This window comes from Emys orbicularis, chromosome 25 (assembly GCF_028017835.1).
Source record: "Emys orbicularis isolate rEmyOrb1 chromosome 25, rEmyOrb1.hap1, whole genome shotgun sequence".
Taxonomy (NCBI): Eukaryota; Metazoa; Chordata; order Testudines; family Emydidae; genus Emys; species Emys orbicularis.
This window is the reverse complement of record NC_088707.1, coordinates 7,837,473-7,855,734: the sequence shown is the minus strand read 5'-3', so window position 1 is coordinate 7,855,734 and position 18,262 is coordinate 7,837,473. Positions and strand designations below refer to the sequence as shown.

General features: G+C 59.1%; 1 protein-coding gene across 1 annotated transcript in view; it reads left to right on the top strand.

The window, feature by feature from the left end:
• Nucleotides 1-9,619: 9,619 nt before the first annotated feature.
• Nucleotides 9,620-18,262, top strand: part of HDAC5 (histone deacetylase 5) — a 62,582-nt gene continuing 53,939 nt past the window's right edge. Inside the window, exon 1 of the mRNA XM_065422728.1 lies at nt 9,620-9,689. The gene's annotated coding sequence lies outside the window, so the exon portion shown is untranslated. The remainder of the gene's footprint in view (nt 9,690-18,262) is intronic.

The window sequence follows — 18,262 nt, the reverse complement described above, 5'->3', positions numbered from 1 at the left end:
CCTCTGAGCTCGGCTCCAACACCCAGATCACATTGCAAAATGTCTTTATTTGAATGGGTTTTTTTTAAATCCTTCACCGTGGCTAAGCCCCCACCTGATCAGCCAGCCCGGGACTCTGCCCAGGGCCAGCCAGCTCCGAGGTCGGTTGGTCTGTCCCCTCTGTCTGTCTGGTACGTTTCCGTGGGCGTTCCGTGCTGGTGGAAGGTGCAGGCCTGACAAACCCTGGGAGGGTCGGTGGAGCCTGTCAAAGCCGAAGGCCCGCCCCCTCAAATGGGGAATTGGTTAAACGGGGGTAGGGGGGGAAGGACAAATGATGACACCAGGATGCCGGTCACAGGGACAAAAGCAAGGATCCAGTGTTGGCCTCTGCGCCGTGAGCCCTGGATGGCGCCGGATCAGTTCAAGGAGGCAATGGGAGTTGCCTGCAGGAACTCTACCCTGATTCAGGAATGGATGAGAGACCAGAAAATAGACCCCCAGTCTGAGGGTGTCCCGTCCCCCCTACCCCCATTCCTTCTGGATGGCCCCTGTCTTAGCCACGACCCTGTGAGACCCCAGACAGGGAGGGCGTGAAGGAAAAGCTGTGGGGAGAGGTGCCCTGGAAGCAGGCAGGCAGGTGCCAGGGTCTCTGTCTCACCACAAAGGGGCGGGTGTCGGGAGCTGAAAGGTGCCAGCCTGCTCCAGCGTGGGCAGCCGCAGGGCAAACTCTCCCTGCAGGCCCGGATTTGGAGCAAGAGGAGTCTCCTTTGCTCCTGGCCCGTCCGCTGCTTGGCCTTGGTGCCGGAAGTGCTGGCAAGGTGTGCCACCAGCGTGGGGTGTTTAGGGTACGGCGCCGCAGCAAAAGCTGGCCATGGACTACCCTACCTGAGCTAGCTTGAATCCAGCGAGCGTGGCTAACAATGGCCATGTAAACAGCTCAGCGCGGGCCAGAGAGACGGGTACGCACCCCGGGAGCCACGCTGGGCCTTCTAGCTTGCACTGAAACGCATGCTGTGTGCTCTGCATCCTGCTAGCTGCATTCACGCCCAGACCGTGAGGCATGACTCTCAGGGGGACGGATTCGGTCTGGTTTTGCTCCTGAGCCGTTCCGACTGAACGCAGGTGGTTTCTGGAGGACGAGGGTCAGCGTTCAGGCGCTGACCCGTGCTGGGCTGTACTCCAGCCCGTGAGCTAGAGGGGAGAGGCTGTTCGTTCTCTTCCCATCCCCTTGAGCCTCCCAGCCTTGCCATTGTCAAGGGGCCCCGATTCTGTGCAGCGCCTCTTAGAGGCAAAGCAGCAGGCGGTCGCTTTGTCATCTCAGCCCTACCTGGATTTCTGGGTCAGTCTGGGCGTAGATTAGAGCAGACCCAAGGGCGGCCTGTGGCTGTGTCACTGCCTAGAATCTCCAGAGTGATGTGCTCTAAGGATGAGTCCCCTTTTGGCTCTGATGTACTGTGACCTGGCCCCACCTCTGGCATGCCCCCTAACTGGGAGCTGCAGGTGACTGGGGGAGCATACGGCCAGTTGTTGGCTCTACATCCTTCTATGCAGGGAATTCTCTGCGCCCCTGTAAGCTGCTGGGTGTTGTCAGAACAGAACACAACTTTAGTTCTTAGAATTCAGAATGATAACACACAAGAGCCCAATCAGAGGGAGACAAAGCAGGCTGCTCCCTAAAGCACTGAGGCGCAGCTCCCACCATCTTACGTCAGGTTGGCTCTCTGCAAACTGACTCTGCTCACACGGCTGCTTCCCTACAGAGGCCCTAGCCTGCAAGCAGGACCAGGTAACCCCTTCCAAATTAAAGCGACAGCTGGTCATTTTAACAGTTTTCAATCCACCCCAGCATGCAGGAGAATCTGTCCTGGCGTAATTTATGTTGCAGAAGATTTGGCTGTGCCAGCTAGTGATTCTTGAGATCTGTAGGTTCCAAGCCAGCCCCTGCTAACGTGTGTTGTTTTGTTAGCTGCGGGCTTTTTCCAGCTGTTGTCCTCCGTTCTATATTCATCACTACTGGATTGTCGTCAAACCCACCCTGTAATTTGTCCAGTGGGAATTCCAGTGACATCTGGGCTGCCAGAGAGACAGCCTGTGGGACCCACACTTCAAAGCGGGGCCTGGGATGGCGTAGTCTAGGAACATAAAGACTCGGCCCGCACCAATAGGAACCGACACCTACGAATCCTACTTCCCTGAAAGCGTCAGAAACAAACATGCTTTCCTTCTGGTGTGTGCATTAGAGACGTGCGTGTCAGATGTTTCCGAGCACTGCCGTTCATTTGATGTTCTAACTGGTCTCCTCAAGTATCGCCAAACCAGCAATGAGATGTAGACCTCAAAGCACTTCACCAAGGTGGGTCAGCAGCATCGTCCCCGCTTTGGGGGAAACTGAGGCACTGAGGTGAGGTGAAGTGACTTGCTCAAGGTTGAACAGCAAGGAAGAGAGTGCGGGAGTCCTGATGCCCAGTCCTTTGCTCTAACCACTAGGCTATTGCGACCTCTGGGAATAGAATTCAGGGCTCCATAAGGCCAACACCTTGCTCTACCACTAAACAACACTCCCCTCCATGAGCTGGAAATTGAAATCAGGATTCCTTCCTCCTAGCCCCCTAGCTCTAACCACTAGACCCCACTCCCCTCTGGGAACCCAGAATTCCTGAACCCCAGAGCCTTGTGCTAACTGCTAGACCCCACTCCTCTCCCAGAGCTGGGCCTAGAACCCAAGAGTCCTGACTCCCAGTCCCCCTTCCTCCCACCCCTGGACCCCACGAACGCCAGCTCTCCAATCCAAACCCCTCTGAAGTTTGGAACAACTCAACTCAGGGTCCGGATTTGATGGCTCGCACCCTTGGTTGCTTTTCTATAAAACCACAAAAGAGCAAAAAATAAAATAAACCCCACGGCCCCATATTTCTGCGCCAGGCTGAGCGAGCCCCTCAGTTCCAGGGTATTTTTTTTTGGGGGGGGGGGAGGGCTGGGTCGATGTAGCAGGGGCTGGTCCCCTTTGCATGCCGACGTCCTCTATGGCTTTTGCTGCCTGGCAGGGCTGTTTGGGTTCTTCCCTTCCCCCTTTCAACGCAGCGCTGTATTTTTAGAACACTGTTTTCGTCGCTCACAGGCAAATCTCACTTGTCTGGAAAGCCGCCTCTCCCTGCCGCAGATGGGAGCGGCGTGGGGTGAGCTCTCTAGCCCCCCAGCTGCGAGAGCCAGAGCCTTGCGGCATCCCAGTGGAAACTAGGAGCCCCACACCTACCCACCTGGGCGCGCCGATCTTCGCTGTGGGATTAGCCTGTTGCAGTTCTGGGTGGGTTGTGTTTCTAATCTCATGGGAAGTGCCAGACCCGATCAGATCAGTGGTTCGTGCAACCCAGTAGCCCATCTTCAACAGCGGTGCCACCTGCCTAGAGGTGCAGGAGGCAGACCTGCCCTCGGGGAATTTTTCCTCCTGACCGCTACGCCTCGTCCATGAAGCGGGAGCGTGTGCAGCCCCCTCCCAAACTCGCCAGATTATTTCGGTATGGACGGTGATGACTCCCGCTGTTCCTGTCCTCCCGCATACGCCTCTGGAATCCCTTTGGCGAGCGTGCTCAGCGGTCGGCTGCAGTGGGGTCCGGTGGCAGGGAGTTCCACAGGCCAACCGGGCCTTGTGCGAGAGCGCGTTTTGACTGGGCGACGAGCTGGCCGGTGGGTATTTGGCATGCGGGAGGAATTGGTTAGGATGGGGCGGGGCCGGCCGGGGGGAAAAGATGTGCAGACCTGGAGCGTATGTGAGAAGTAGCATACGGGGCCGTGGGGATGGGTGAAACCATCAGGGGGCCTCTGATACCCCTCAAGTCACCAGCTCCAAGGAACTAGCATTTGGAGCCTCCAGTAACAGCTGGTCTCTCTGCAGTGAGTTGGGCGGGGGCGGGGGGATGTTTTAACCCCTTCATAGCTGTGCCTCAGTCCTGGTGGGCAGCTTTTAAAATCCCTAGGCCAGGTGGGCACCCGGGCCTGATCCTGAGGCGTTGATGTCGGTGGCAGCTGTGGGTTTGCTTGGTGCTTTTCTGTCCTAGGGTGGCAAGTGGTGGAAAGCGGTAAGGCCCGCGTGCCGGTCAGAGCCACCGATCACACCCTCAGCGGCAGCTGGATTTCAGGCCCTTTTCTTTAGGGTTGAGTTTTATTTCTCCAGCTCACAAGACTTTCCCCGTCCATCGGCTCCTTTGCCCTGCCCCGGGCTCCTTCCCTGCTTGGCTCACTCCCAGCTGGGCTGCGTCTTGGCCTTTTATCCAAGGACCAGCTGACCTGCCGGCTAGGGCCGGATCCCTGGCCTCAGCCCCGTCACCCAGAGGCAGCGCCCCTTAAAAGGCCAGTGCCACATAGCTTCCGTGGCCGCAGCTCGCCCGAGCACGCTGGGCTCGTTCTGGGACGCTCCGAGCACGTGGCGATGGGGCGAGCCAAGAGTGGACGCTGCCCCTGAGCTCCTGGAACGCAGCCAGCCCCAGAGCTGCACGCATCAGTTACGCACAGTCCGCTGAACAGAGCAGCCTGCCATGGAGGCTGGTGTTTGGGTCTGATTTGCATTATTCCCCCCCCCCCCCCCCCCCGGCATATGGTGCCCCTTGTACCGAGACTCCCCTCCACTGAGTGTTTAGCCTGGAGCCGCTCTGCCCTGCCAACCAGCAGTTTAGGATAGAAACCGACCAAGATCTCCGCTGAGGTGGAAAGCGTGGCCGTGGGGCGGGCAGGGCGTCCCCTTCCCCCCCAGAGCTGGTGGGTGGGCCGATCCCGAGCGCCCTGCCTGCCGCTTGCGTTGCAACCCTGGACCTTGACGTGATCCGCGGGGTCAACTGCGCCGAGGGGAGAAAATATCCTGTGGCCTCCCGCCCGCTTGCAGCCGCCGGAATAGCTCGTCTGACGTCAACTCCAAAAGTGCACTGCTGGGGGAGGGGGGGGGGCCAACGGCCCATAAATAACCCTGCTATTAAAAGTCTAGGGTTCGGATTAACACACTGATAAATAAACCAGCGTCCCCTTTGCTGCGCCGGGTCAGAAATTTAAACCCCGTCGCAGAACGTAGAGCCTGAGCAGGCCTGGGAGACGCGGGGTATGGGGCCCTGAAAGGTGATCCCTGAGTCTGTTTCCATGGGCACCTTTGCCACAGGCTGGATCTGCCGTCTAGGCAGTTGCCTGGGGCAGTAAACATGGGATGGGTGGGGGGGAAGACAGGGCGGGGGATGGGAATGATCCGTGGGTATTGAGGGTGATGGGTTGTCTGTACTGATGTAGGCAACCTAGATTTTCGCCCAGGGCTATTATTGATTTGTATTACCCTGGGCATCTAGGAACCCCGGTCGTGGAGCCAGGCCCCCTTGGCGCTAGGCGCTGTACAAACCCGATCTGAGCGACGCTTTGAGGTTGGCTTTGCTGTACTCAACGCCTTGTGGGAGTATTGCATTGTGCTGACCGCCCGCCAGCGTGGCGTGCGGCGTCCCCCAGGACGGGGGCAGCAGGGGCAGCAAGCTTCCCCCGCCAGTATATCTGCCCTCGGTCCTGGCGGGGACCCAAGTGCATGGCAGGGGAGTGAAGTCTCCCTGTCCCATACAGTCATTGGCCAATGGGGGGCACGGGGCGTCTTTGGTTTTCATGATGCTGGTCCGCTAAGAGCCTCAGTTAGTTTCACACACCGCATCGGCCAGCGCGTGGTAACAATTTTCAGTCCCTCCCAACTTCGGCTTGGAGTCGGAGCGGTGACCTAGAGGAGAGAGGCACCAAGTCCCCGCGGCTTCCCCTGAGCCTCGGCCCAGTCCCCAGCGGGCTTCACGGGAAGGTCCTGCGGGGAGTGCCACAAGGATCCCAGCGTTTGCCCTGCCGGGATCCGCGCTAACCGCTTCATTCATGGTGCATTTGGCCCGGTACGGCATCGCAACCCCTACGGCCAGTCCGTCCCCACGACAAGCCCCCAGGAGTCCAGATTCAGTGCTGGTGTAAACACGTGCCGCTCCACAAGAATCAACGGAGCTGCGCCAATTTGCTCCAGCAAAGAATTGGTCCCCACCCCATTCCCAGGACCCTGTGGGCCACTAGCTCACCCCTGGAGAAGAGATGTTGCTAGAGCCCAGCCCCCCACGCGTTCCTCCCCGGGGGATGCTTTGCAGGCGCTCCTCAGCCTGGGACTGGGGCGGGGAGGAGCATTTTTTTGACCCCTGTGAGTAGTTTTGGCCCTGTGGCTCAGGCGTGCTGAGAAACAAGGGGCGGAATTTTCCCATCATGCACCTCTCCGGGTTCTGTAGACGGGGGGGGGGCCAGGTGAAGATGCTTCTCAGCTCACCCTGGCAGGTTGCCGGCAGGGCCCGGTGCCGAGTGGGAGCCACCGCCAGAGCCGCGCGCTTGCTTTCCCGGCTTGCTCTTACCGGGGCCCCTAATTCCCACGCAGAGATTTTCCCTTCCCGGCAAAACCTGGGGGTTTATTTCTGGCAGCGCTGATGCGGATTAACGTCCGGGGCAATTAGGGCCTCTTGGAAGGAGCCTTCGCAAGCCTCACTCGGTGGCTTGAGTTACTCAGCCGGGCTGGCCTTCCATGCAAGAGGCCGCGTCGAGGTGGAGTCTGGGGGGAGCTGCATTTGGGGCGTCCCGTGCAGGCTTGGCCCTGTCCCCCTGCACAGCCCTGGCAGCAGAGGAAGAAGAAACAACTCGCTGTCAGACCCCTGCCCGCCACGACAGCGGGTCAGGAAGGGGCCTGGGGGTGGGGGCGCACTGCTTGAGCTCTGCGGGCTTCTGCCCGTTCTAAGGGCGTGAGCTGTTCCTGCTGCAGTAATCCCGGGGCTCCGAGAAGCGGGAGGTGGGAGACCTGGCCAAGGCCTCTGGGAGAGGCTGCGCTGTGCAGTGGTGTCTGGGTGTGGAGGGGGAAAGTCTCCTAGGCTGTTAGGCAGGCAGGACCGGGGGGTGCTGGCTAAGCCATGGAGCGGATTGCGGGGTGCTCCCTGTGGCTAAATGGGGGAGGCACTGCTGCTGCTCTGAGCCCCACGCGGGGTGGGGGACGCTCTGGAGCCCCAGATCTGCCCCCAGGCTGGCTCCTGAACTCCCACGCTCAGCAGCTGCGTCCCTCACGGCCCGGGGCAGCCTCAGTCTCCCAGGTGCGTCCCTAGGCTCCCTGCGTCTGGGTCCGCTCGCTGGCAGAGGGCCCGGCCATGGGCTTAACGAAGCCGGGAGGGGCTTGGCTCCGGGGTCGGCCTGCTGAGCAAGGAGTGAACGCAAAGCCGCCTGTCCCTGGGGCAAAGCCCCTGTGTTATGCCCCTGCATCCTGGCTGGGGGGGAGGGCGCCGGGCTCCTACATTTTCAGTAGCAGCCATTGGCTGTGGGTGCCTGCCCGGAGATCCAGCTAGGGCCGGAGGTTCCCCGCCCGTTGTCAAGGGTTGCTTCTGTTCCATCAGACGATCACTTAGAACGAGCAACCTAGACCCACCAAACCCCCCTCCCCCAACTCCAGGGCCAGGGTCCTAGCTACTGCCCTGCTCTGCCCTTCGCTAGCCCGGGTCCTCTTTGGGTGGCTGACCTGCACAGGCAGAAAAGTAAGCAAAGTGCAGCCATGGGCGGGGGGGGTGAACCCCCAGCCCCGCCCCTTCCACCGAGGCCCCGCCCCTTCCATGCCCACCCGAGCCCAGCGCCCCTGGAGCGCTGGAGAGCCGGGCAACGCGGCCCCAGTCCCCCTGGCCCTGAAGTGCTGGTCCACGTTGCCCAGCCCTACCCCTGGCTGGCATGCCCCAGCCTCCCTGGGCCATGCCATCAGGCCTGACCCCCGGCCGGCTGGCCTCCCAACCCCTGGAGGCGCCCCCGGCCCAGCTGCCAGCCCCAGCGCTGGGTGGGCAGGTGGCCAGAGTGCCCCCAACCTCAGTGCTGGGCAGGTGGATGGGCAGGAGGTGTGGCTGGTGCACTGGGAGGACGGGTGGCGTGGCATGGCCCCGGGGGTGCACCACGGCCCCCAGGCTGCCTTCCCCAGCCTCTGGCACAAAGGGAAGAGCAGGCAGGTTGGGGCCTGGGGGTGGAGCATGGGCGGGGGGACGTTAGGCTGTTTGGGAAGGCACAGCCTTCCTGTGCCTACGATACCCACCGCCCATGAGTGCAGCCGTGTTAGGGTTAGTTAGCCAGTCCCGTTGGCTATGGTTAGATCGTGCTCTCTGGCTGCTGGGTCTGTCTTGCTGCCCCTCACCGTGGTATCTGAGCTCCTTCCGCATCAAATCAAGAGCCAAGCCCCTGGTGCATTTCATGGGGTCTCTGCCCCTTCTCCCTTTTGGGGCTCCAAACCTGGGGGAGGGTTTAGTTTTGGGGATTTTTTTTTGATTGGATTAATTTCCTCCAGTCTGGGGAGGGGTGGGGGTCAGGTTGGGGGGTCGTGGGGGGGGGGGTGGTCAGCGTTGAAGGTTGGGGTTTGAGGGCAAGGGGGGCTGGTCACGGTTGTCTGGGCGGAGGAGGGGGTTGAGGTCTGGGGGCGGGAAGGTGGGGGTCACAGTTGAGTGTTGGGGTCTGGGGGTAGCGAATGCTGTTCTAGGGTTGGAACGGCTGTTTCAAAGCCATCCCCCGTAGACCTTCCGCTGATCTAGTCAATTTAAGAATAGAAATTAACTTTTTCTCCCCGCCCCTGTCTTTCCTTGCCCCTCCCCCGTGTGTGTCCCCCTCCCCTCCCCTCCCCCGGATCTGTCTCTCTCCTGGCTCTGTTTGGCAGTGCTCTCAGCCCCCCCCAGGGAAGCTATTCCACTGACCCCCTTGGTAAAGGCTTCATCTGCTAGGCAGCCCCCTTCTGTAGGAACAATCCCAGTTCCCTGAGCATTGGGCTATTTATAGCTGGCTCCTCCCCTCCAGTTCTATTTCAGGTCACCCTGGGCAGTTGCTGTCTCACTTGGTGGAAAGGATGGGAGAGAAGAAAAATCAGATAAAGGGAATTGTCGGTGGCGCAATTAGCAGAGGGCTTCGCGGGCAAGCCCAGCCCCTTCTGCTTCGCAGGACATCTTAGCTAATTGTTTCGGTGACGCTGGGAGCCGGCTCCATCTCTGTTCCTGTGTAAATGCCTGATCCCCCTGCCATTCCTCCCGGGCTGGGAGCTGGGAGCTGCCTCCCGGAGTGAATCAGACAGCGCCTGAGATGTGAAACCCTCCTTCTTCTCTAGACTAGCGGCTGGACCCCCTTCCGGAACAGCGGGCCCTTCCCACGCCCAGCCTCTGCTATCTGCAGTTGGCATAAACAGTGACCTTTTTTTGTTGTTGTTGTTGCAAGATTTGAATATTATTATTTTTTGGCCCAGCAGATGAATCTTTTTGGGGTTGCTGTCGAATGCTGCTCGCTGACTCGGATGCTTTAACTTTTTCTAGGAGACCCCCGCCTTTTGCTCTTTGTGGGGGTGTGTGAGGGGGGATGTCTGATGGTTTTCGGCTGAAATTCGGCACAACGGACCCCTCCCTCCTTTTGCGAAGGAAAGCTCCCTTGCCCTGCGCCAGCTTGTAAGGAGAAGGTGGGACAGGGAAGGGAGCCAGCGTGGATTGCCTTGCCGGGCCCTGCGGTAGCTGGTGTCAGAGTTGTTCCTGGCATGCTGCTCATGCCCAGGGCACTGGGGCTGCCGGCGATGTTGCAGACTATTTACGAGAGCGAATCGTGTTTTTCTTCAGATGGGGTATCCGGACGCGAGCAGTCGCTGGAGCTCCTTTCGCGGACTCCGCTCCATGGCCTTCCCGTGGCAGGTGAGTGCAGCGCGATCGTTAATACGGCCCTGTCAGTGCTGTCGATTGCCCCGAGCTTCTAGAACGGAGTGGGAGGCGCCTCTGGCATCGGTGGGGACCCGATCCTGCAAATGGGCCACTCCATTGGTGCAGGGCACCGTGCATTTCGTAGGATTGGGCCCGCAATGTTGCAGACGTGGAGCCGGGTTTATCAAATTGCCCGGGGGCTGGTTTTCGAGGGCTCAGCGCTGGTGCTCCGGGACAGAGCCCCACTCTGCCCCACGTGCCCTTTTGGAAATCTGGCCCTGATTCTGGGTGCTGAGCTCTCGTGGGAATTTTAATCCTAGGGCACGATCCTGCCATGCATGCCGAGCCCCGCTCGGCTCCCGGCAATGCAGGCGTAGCTCAGGGTTGGGTTTACGCTTAGCGGAGCCAGGCAGATGGTCAGGGTTTCATAATGCCATGTGGCTTTTCTTTGGCTACTTTTAGTCTTCACTCTGGGGTTAAGGCGCTCGGAAGCTGAATAAAAGCCTGGGAATATGGGACGGACTTGCCTGCCAGCAGGTGTTTCTGCCAAGCAGCCTTTTCCTTTCCCTGTCCGTAGCACGCAGCGCATGGGTTGATTTTGATGGCGGCCCCGTGATAGTCCAGCTCCTGCCACGTCCCTGAGCCAGCCAGCTGCGGTGTCAGCCTGGGCCAGATCCTCAGCTGCTGTAAATCGATGTAGCTCCATTGAGTACTTACAACTGAGCAGCCCCCGCTGCCCCTCAGAGCCTGAGCCAAGGGGTATGGCAAGACACCCTCCCTCCCCCAGTGACTGCAGTGGGCTTTGGATTGGATCCTCAGGACACAGCTGGGCCTGGATAGGGACCTTGCTGGGTGGCGGCCCGCACCAGTGCCCACTGCCGTGGTTTTGGCTCTGAGATGGCACAGCGGGCAGCTGCAGAATGGGTCACTAAATGACCTTTGGCAGCCCGGTTTCCCCTGCGGTGGGAGAAGCGCGCTCCGTCGCGGCGTGTCCGCGGAGGGGGCTGGGTCTCTTGAGGTTGAGTTTGTTGGTGGGAGCGACGCGCGACCTTGCGCGGAGGGACGACGCGCCCAGGGCTCGGCGCGTTCGGCGGGGCGCGGCTCCCGTCCCTTCATGCGGGCGCCTCGTTGTCCGGCGTTCCCCGGGAAGGGATTCATTTAGCTGCCGGCCACCTCAGGGCGAGGGGCTCTGGCTTTCTAACTTTCCAGCGCTGTTAGCATCGGCAGCGCTTGAGGAATGAGGCTCGCTTGGAGCATCAGTTTCCAGCATGGGCCCCTGGGAGCAGGGAGGGTTGATCTGTCAGTGACCGGGGCAGGGGGTGGATGCCGGGACGTTCTGCCCCGATTTACCACCCCCACCTCTGGCTCCCGGAGATCTTCGATCCTCCTCTGAAGGCAGAAGGGAGATATTTCCTCCCCTCTTCCAGTTTGGTCTGCAGCCCCATTCAATGCCCGTTGGCAAGTGGCTTCTGCAGACAGAGCCCCCTGCAGCGCGGGATCTCAAGTGGACAGCGTCAGCTTCCATTTTAGCCCCGGCTCGCTGCCTTCGGGTACCTGAGATCTTAATAGCATTGACTCCCTTCCTTCCTTCCCTGGACTGGGAGATGCCTCCGAACCGCTGGGCTGCCCCCGTCCCTCCTGTAGCTGCCCCCCCCCACTTCTCTGCCCTCCCCTCTCATCCCAAAGAAGGGCTCCGTGTTCACAAACAGCAGCCATGCCCTTGTGTCAACCGGGACGTGGAATTGGGAGCTGGCGCTCGCAGGGCGAAGGAAATGGGGGGGAGGGGCAGCAGAGGGGTGTGGGGGTGCGGGAGAGAAACACAGAAGCCCGTCACCTTGTGATGGCGCAGAACCGTCCGCAACGGGCTAGGAGACGCGCTGGCCCGTCCGTGCCCGGCGTGGCAAATGGATGAGCGAGGGTGTGTAACAAGGGGAAGCAAGTGAGAGGATGTAGGGCTGGATGAAGCGCAGGTAGCTATGTCAGCATTACCTAATCCTGGTGGAGTTTGCAGCTGGCTGGATCCCCTGGCTTTGGGAGGATTTGCTGGTGTGTGTGTGCGCGTCAGGATTTGGGTGCTTGCTTACTACAAGTTGTAATGCAGCCTGTCTGGGACTTGGTCTGACTGCTTGGATGCTGTGGCTCCGTGGGAGGTGATGGGTTTTGATGCAGGACTCGCAGGGTGAGCTTTTTTCACACAACGCACAGTCAGCCTGTGGAACTCCTTGCCAGAGGAAGTTGGGAAGGCCAAGACTATAACAGGGTTCAAAAAAGAACTAGATAAGTTCCTGGAGGACAGGTCCATCAGTGGCTATTAGCCAGGATGGGCAGGGATGCTGTCCCTAGGCTTGGTTTTGCCAGAAGCTGGGAATGGGTGACAGGGGATGGATCACTTGATGGTTACCTGTTCTGTTCGTACCCTCTGGGGCACCTGACACTGGCCACTGTCGGAAGACAGGATACTGGGCTAGATGGACCTTTGGTTTGACCCAGTGTGGCTGTTCTGATGTTCCCGTGGCCTTGTGTTGTGCAAGAGGCCGGACGCAGTGATCCCATGGCCACGTGTTCTGTTATCGCTGGACTCGCCTGGAGACGCTCTCAGGACGGGCTGGGGGAGGGACATGGGCAGGATCCTGGTCCTTTCAAAGTGGGACGGTTCTGGTCTGCAGGCAAACGCAAAGATGTGCCTAGAAATCCATCTTGGGCAAGGTTAAGACTTTGTCACTGAATTTTTTAGTAAAGTTCATGGCAGAGGTGCGGGGGGAACCAATAAGCCACAGAAAGGTCACCAAATAATGTTGTTTTTTGCTCCATCAATATACACAAGACAGTAGTGGAGGGTGCTGAAAAGTGAGCGAAACTGATCTGCACTCACCTCACAGCGGCAGCTCCTGCCCCACGAGTCTGGTCCCGGTTCCTTGCTCTGGGACCTAGCACATGGTGTCAGGTTTGGCCCATCTGCCTCTCCGTCTATGGAGGGGTGGATGGGCCAAACCAGAATGGCCCAGCGACCCCGTGCGCCAGGTCACAGTGACGCTTGGCTTGGGGGCTCTAATCAAATGTGGTTTCACAGCCAGCTCAGGGGTAACGCACAGTCCCCGGTTTTCTCCCAAGAACGGAGGTGGTCCCAGCTGGAGTCTTTATTGGATAGAATGTTAGTAGCCACCAGTTAGGCACGTTCCCGGGACAACAAAATCGGAGCAAACAGTTTAATTGTCCCCCCCTATTCACATATGTACAGCAGCGTTTGCCCTTTAACTCATGCTGCCCTCTAGACAGAAGCTGGTCAATACGGTCTGACCCTGCCCATCCACAGGCCTCAAAGAGAGGCAGAGCTCCCTACTCCCCCTTTCACAGAAGGAGGGAAAGTGATTTGCCCAGAGAGACACAGCAAGGCAGTGGCAGGGCTGGGGATTAAACCTAGGTCTGTGTTCCCAGTCCCCTGCCTTGTCCTGCCCCACCGCTGCCTCCAGCAGTCAGCTTCTGACACACGCACTGTGCCTCGGCCTTTGTCCAGCTCTGTAACCATTCAGCTTGCGGTTCCCCAGAGCACAGCGGCCTGCGGGCGCTGGATTGTGGTCTGGTCGGCGCGTGTCACCCGGGGGAGGTGCTGAACGGGGCGCGTTCGGGCTCCGAGCGCTGCTAAGCTGTGAAGTTACAAAGCGTATCCCGGATGGGCTCCCTCTGGTCATGGTAACGGACGCGGTGCCTCTGATCACGCAGTGCTGGCCGGGGGCGGGGGGACGGCACGGAGACACCCCCTGTCTTGCTGCTTGTGTCCAAGGGAAGCCCGCGCCTCGGCCCCTCGGTGGGAATGTTTAAAAGGAGCACGAGTCGCCGTTCGCCAGCCGTGAGTCACCCTGTCTGCAAAACCATAGGGCTGGGAATGCAGGGCCGCTCCGGCCAGCTCACCGGCTTGGCATCTCCGAGGGCGCTCGCACAGCATCGCCGGCCCATGCCACGGCTGCTAATAAAGGATTTTTTTTTTAGAGGGGGAGGAATGTGGAATGTAAACACATGTTTCAAATAGAAACCTTGTAACCTTCTGGGATAAACAGGCCGTCACGCGGCCGGGGGAAAGGCCGGAGACTTCACATGGGACGTTTCAAGTGATATTCCGCCCCTCTCCCCTTTCATTGTGGAGGTGAAAGGAAAGATGGCAAAAGAGTTAACCCTGGTTCCCCCTTGGGGTTCGTCTGCTGCACATCAAGCCCAGACTCAGGTTTGAGTCCAAGCTCCCCTTCCGTCCACACGCACCTCAGGCTGACTTGGATCGGCGGGCACCCGGGGGGGCCTAGAACCCTGCTAGGGGGGCTTGTCAGAGCCCGAGTCCCAGCCCCGTCCTTTTGCAGGGTGCACGCAGCTTCAGTCACACCCGAGGCCGAAGGTCCGTGTGGTGCAGTGTGGGCGTGTTAGCACGGCTGAGAGACCCAGCAACTGCCAACCTAGGTTTACAATGCAGTGTGGACGCTCCGGCACAGGGTTGGAAACGCAAAGGAGACAGACCCTGGCCCAGTGTGCAGGATAGACATACCCTCTGTATCTTAAATCGGGGCACCCAAGAACCGAGGCCCCCAAAACTAGAGCCACTTTTGAGACGGCGTTTCTACAGCCTTTTGCTCCAAACTGCTTCAGAAATGATCAAAACTAAAATGCAGCCAGCTCTGGGGTGGAGGGCAGCAGGCCGCTTGGCACACTACACACAAGTGTCGGAAGGGGATTGGATCTGAGGGCTCCCACCGAATCTTGGTCCACACTGTGTGTTGGCTGCTCCTGGCAGAGTCCGGGGCTAGTTTGGGAGGAGCAGACAGCACGCGAGGCCGAGACCTAGGTTTGGGATAGCAGAGCATCTTGTCGGTCAGGGTTAGTGTCTCGGTAGAGGATGGGAATGGTGCACAATAAGAGGTACTGCAGGCCAGGAACTGGGTCCTGGGGTGTAGCACTAAAAACCTGCAGACCTAGGTTCCATTCCTGGCCACTGACTCACTGTGTGGCCTTGGGCAAGTCATTCGGCCTCTCTGTGCCTCAGTTTCCCCATCTCTTGTTTATGTTACAGAAGTGCCTAAAGGCGTGATTGTGCTCGGTGCTGTACAAACACACAGCGAAAGGTGGCCTCGGCCCCAGAGAGTTCATATGCTAAGTAGACAAGACAGCTGCGGGGTGGGAGGGGAGGTGACTTGCTGGAAGTCACTCATCAGCTCAGTGGAAGAGCTGGGAATGGACCCTGGGTCTCCGGACGTACGCCATCCACTAGGCTGTACTCTCTCCCCTGCCTGATAGCGGCTAGTGGTACTGAGCTACCCGTCTAAAGTGCTCTGAGCTCTGCCGCTGAGAAGTGCCAAGTATTGAAATTTGCAAGCAGGGAATTAACTCATAATGGCAATTTCCAGACAGACAGACAGACAGATGCATTTAGGACGTGTGCACAGACTGCAGAGGGTTAAACTATGGGTGGCTACTAGCTTGTATCCTGGGATAGCCCGCTCTCTCCCAGCATCCGGGGAGCTGAGATGCTAGTGGATGCAAAGGGGAAAAAACCAAACCATAACGGGCGGTGCTGAAAGATCCACCCTCCCAGCTGATGAAATTCCCATGTCACAGCCGAGGGAGCCAAGGGCTGCATTGCACAGCAGTGACTTTCGTCGCTGTGAAAACCCGGCTGGCTTTTCCGCTGCTGAATGTGTGTGGGGCTGTTGGCTTGGGAAAAGCCCTGCGCTGGTTTCACAGCCTGCTAAGCGGTGGGATTGCAGTGGGCACACCGTCCGGCCTGCTGTTATCCTCGCTGCTTTTCAGGGCTGGGGCAGGCCAACCCGAGCCCCTCCGCAGACTGTCTGGGTGTGTCCCCTGGACGCAGGACACAAGGTTCAGCCCTGCCCTTAAGGGAGAAAAGGTGGGCATGTCAGCGGGAGGGTAACCAGACCAGGGTTCCATTCCCACCTCTGCCACTGACTTGCTGGGTGATCTTGGGCCAGTCACTTTAACCTCTCCGTGCCCACTCTGTTTTCAAGCGGGAGCTCTCCCGGGCAGGGCTCTCTCTCACCAGACCCACGGAGGGCCCTGGTTTTGACTGGCACCGCAGTGCTCCTGGAATAAAAGTCATGCGACTCCTAGATCTGTCCAGCTAGGGCTGCGATAACTGGGGAATCTGTGTGGCTCATGGTGGATCAATAGCCCACCAGCTCTGCAGGCTGCCCTGAGTGGGGTGATGTTGTATCTCATTTATTTCAGGCTGGAGCCTGGACGCTTTCACTTGCTGATTCTCACTGTGCTGCCAGTCAGGTTGAAATGTCTCTTCTCCCCCCCAAACAGCTGTCAGAGCGAGGGACCGGCCACCCCGGGGTGCTGGATTGTAAAGCCAGCCCAGGCTGGGTACTTGTGACTCCACCCTGAATGTTACTGGGCTCACGTTGTCCTCGGGGGCGGGGAAGAGGGGGTCTGTGACAGTAGGGGAAGGGGGAAAAATTGCTGGAGGGGAAATGGATCCAAAAACAGGAGAGAGAGAAATGCAGAGATGAGACTGACTGAAGAAGCAGAGACGGGAGAGAGAGAAAAACCACCTGTGCACTGACCTGTTAACGATTTATATTTCGGGGCCACCCCAGGGTCCCGATCAGGGATCGGGGCCACATTGTACCAGCGCGGCGTGAGAGACAGTCCTTGCCTGTCTAAGTCAGGCTGTCTCTAGGGCAGCCCACTTATCCTGGTCTAGCATGTGTGTGTGAGTGAGAGAGAGATTTGGATTTATAATGGAAACCAGTCACAGCGCCTCTTGCCTTTCCCAAAAACACTCCCAAGGCACCAGTCCTCATTGAGGACTCTCCGCTGGAGTCTCTGGGCTACGCCAGACAAGTTCAGAGCATTCTGCAGCAGAGACGTCGTGGTGATTTTCACTAGCTCTCATTGGGGTTTGAACCAAAGCAATCCCTAGGGCCTCCCCCCAAAGCGTGCCAGGGACTGCAGAGATGTAGCGTGAGAGCACCGGCCCCCAGGAGCTTACGGTCTAGAGAGACCGGGCGGACAGCAGAGAGGGATTATGGGACACGGAGGCCCAGAGAGGTTAAGGGCTGGGTTTTCAAGGACTCGGCCCCCCACAATTGGGCCCAGATTTTCAGAAATCCTCAGCCCCCAGCGGCAGCCACGGTGACAACTTTGGTACCAGCAGGCACTGTTCTCTGGGGAATGAGGCCCCAGCCCTTTTGAAAATCTACCCTCGTGTGACTCTAAAGTCGCCCCGTGCCCTGCAGTGAATCTGTGCTCCTGGCCACCAGCCGGGGAGCTGGCCCTGGGGCTCTAGTGAGATCCTCACTGGCACCAGCCTTCCTGGTCAGGGCCACCAGGTCTCCTGAGACCCAAGCCCCCTTCCTCGCCTGAGTTTCCACCCTCTTGTGTCTTACAGACATCAGATCCCACCAGACTCCCCCCTGTTGCTGGCAGGAAGAGCACTCCTGGGGCAGTTGGGGTGGGATTGGCAAAGACCGATCCCCCGAGCGTGGTTCCCCGGTCGCTCACCCCGGCGTGAGTCCAGAGGCCTGGGTGGAGCTCACTCCTGGTTTACACTGGTGTAAGTGGGCCCTCTGTGGCCAGGTATACTACGCTCCTCGCCAGAGCTCCGTGGGCAGCCGGTGCCAGCGGCAGCAGTGGGCTCGCGCTGGTGGCTGCAGCTCCGCTCTCTGATTTCTCAGTCCGGCTATTCCCGGTGGCGACGTGATCATGTAGGGCGCTGTCGAAAGCATGCCAACAGCTAAGAATACCGGGCCGGTATTTTTAGAGCTGAGTTTTAAGCTGCTTTTCGCTGCCAGCTTGGCTTTAACACCCTCCAGCAAGCGCTCTAATCCCGCTCCGCTGCGGATCCTGGCAGCTGGGTGTGTTGCGGGAAGGAAGCTGCGCTCATGCTGTGCCATGGCCCTGCCAGGCAGCCGGCTGGGAAGGAGAGGTAGAGCAGTCTCACCCGCCTTAGCTATACGGGTTATTTCTTTGGCCCTTTGTAAAGGCCTGGGAGGCACAGATCAGTTAATCATCCCAAGATCCTGAGCCCACCCGGTCTCCAAGAATGCCCGTGCCGGGCCGCTAACCTCCATGTCCTCGCCCGGGGTGTTCTGTACTACAGTAACGTCTAGCGCCCCAGCCGGGATCACGCCCCCGGGTGCCTGGTGCTGTACGTACGCCTGGCAAAAGACAGCCCCTGCCCTAGGGAATTTACGATCTAAACAGTGGGAGAAGGGACCAGCCGTTGTACGGGGAGCGGAGAGGTGAAGTGACTCGCCCCGGGACACGCAGGGAGTCTGTGGCAGAGATAGGATGCACCGTCTTCCAAGTTTGAGGCCAGGGCTTTTAACCACAAGGCCAGCCACGCTTTATACACTGCCTCCCTGCCGTCCAGCCTTAGCTACATGGCTCTTCACCGGAGGGAAGTGTCCACGCAGGGCAGCCCTGCTTAGCCAGCCAGTTTATAAACCAATTCGACTCAGTAAGATCCTGTGATTTTTGTGTAAACAAGGCTCCAGGCCCCAGGGGGAAGGTGTGATAGTTTCTCAGACGTGGCTGCTGCAGGGGACGTGATGGGTGGGGAA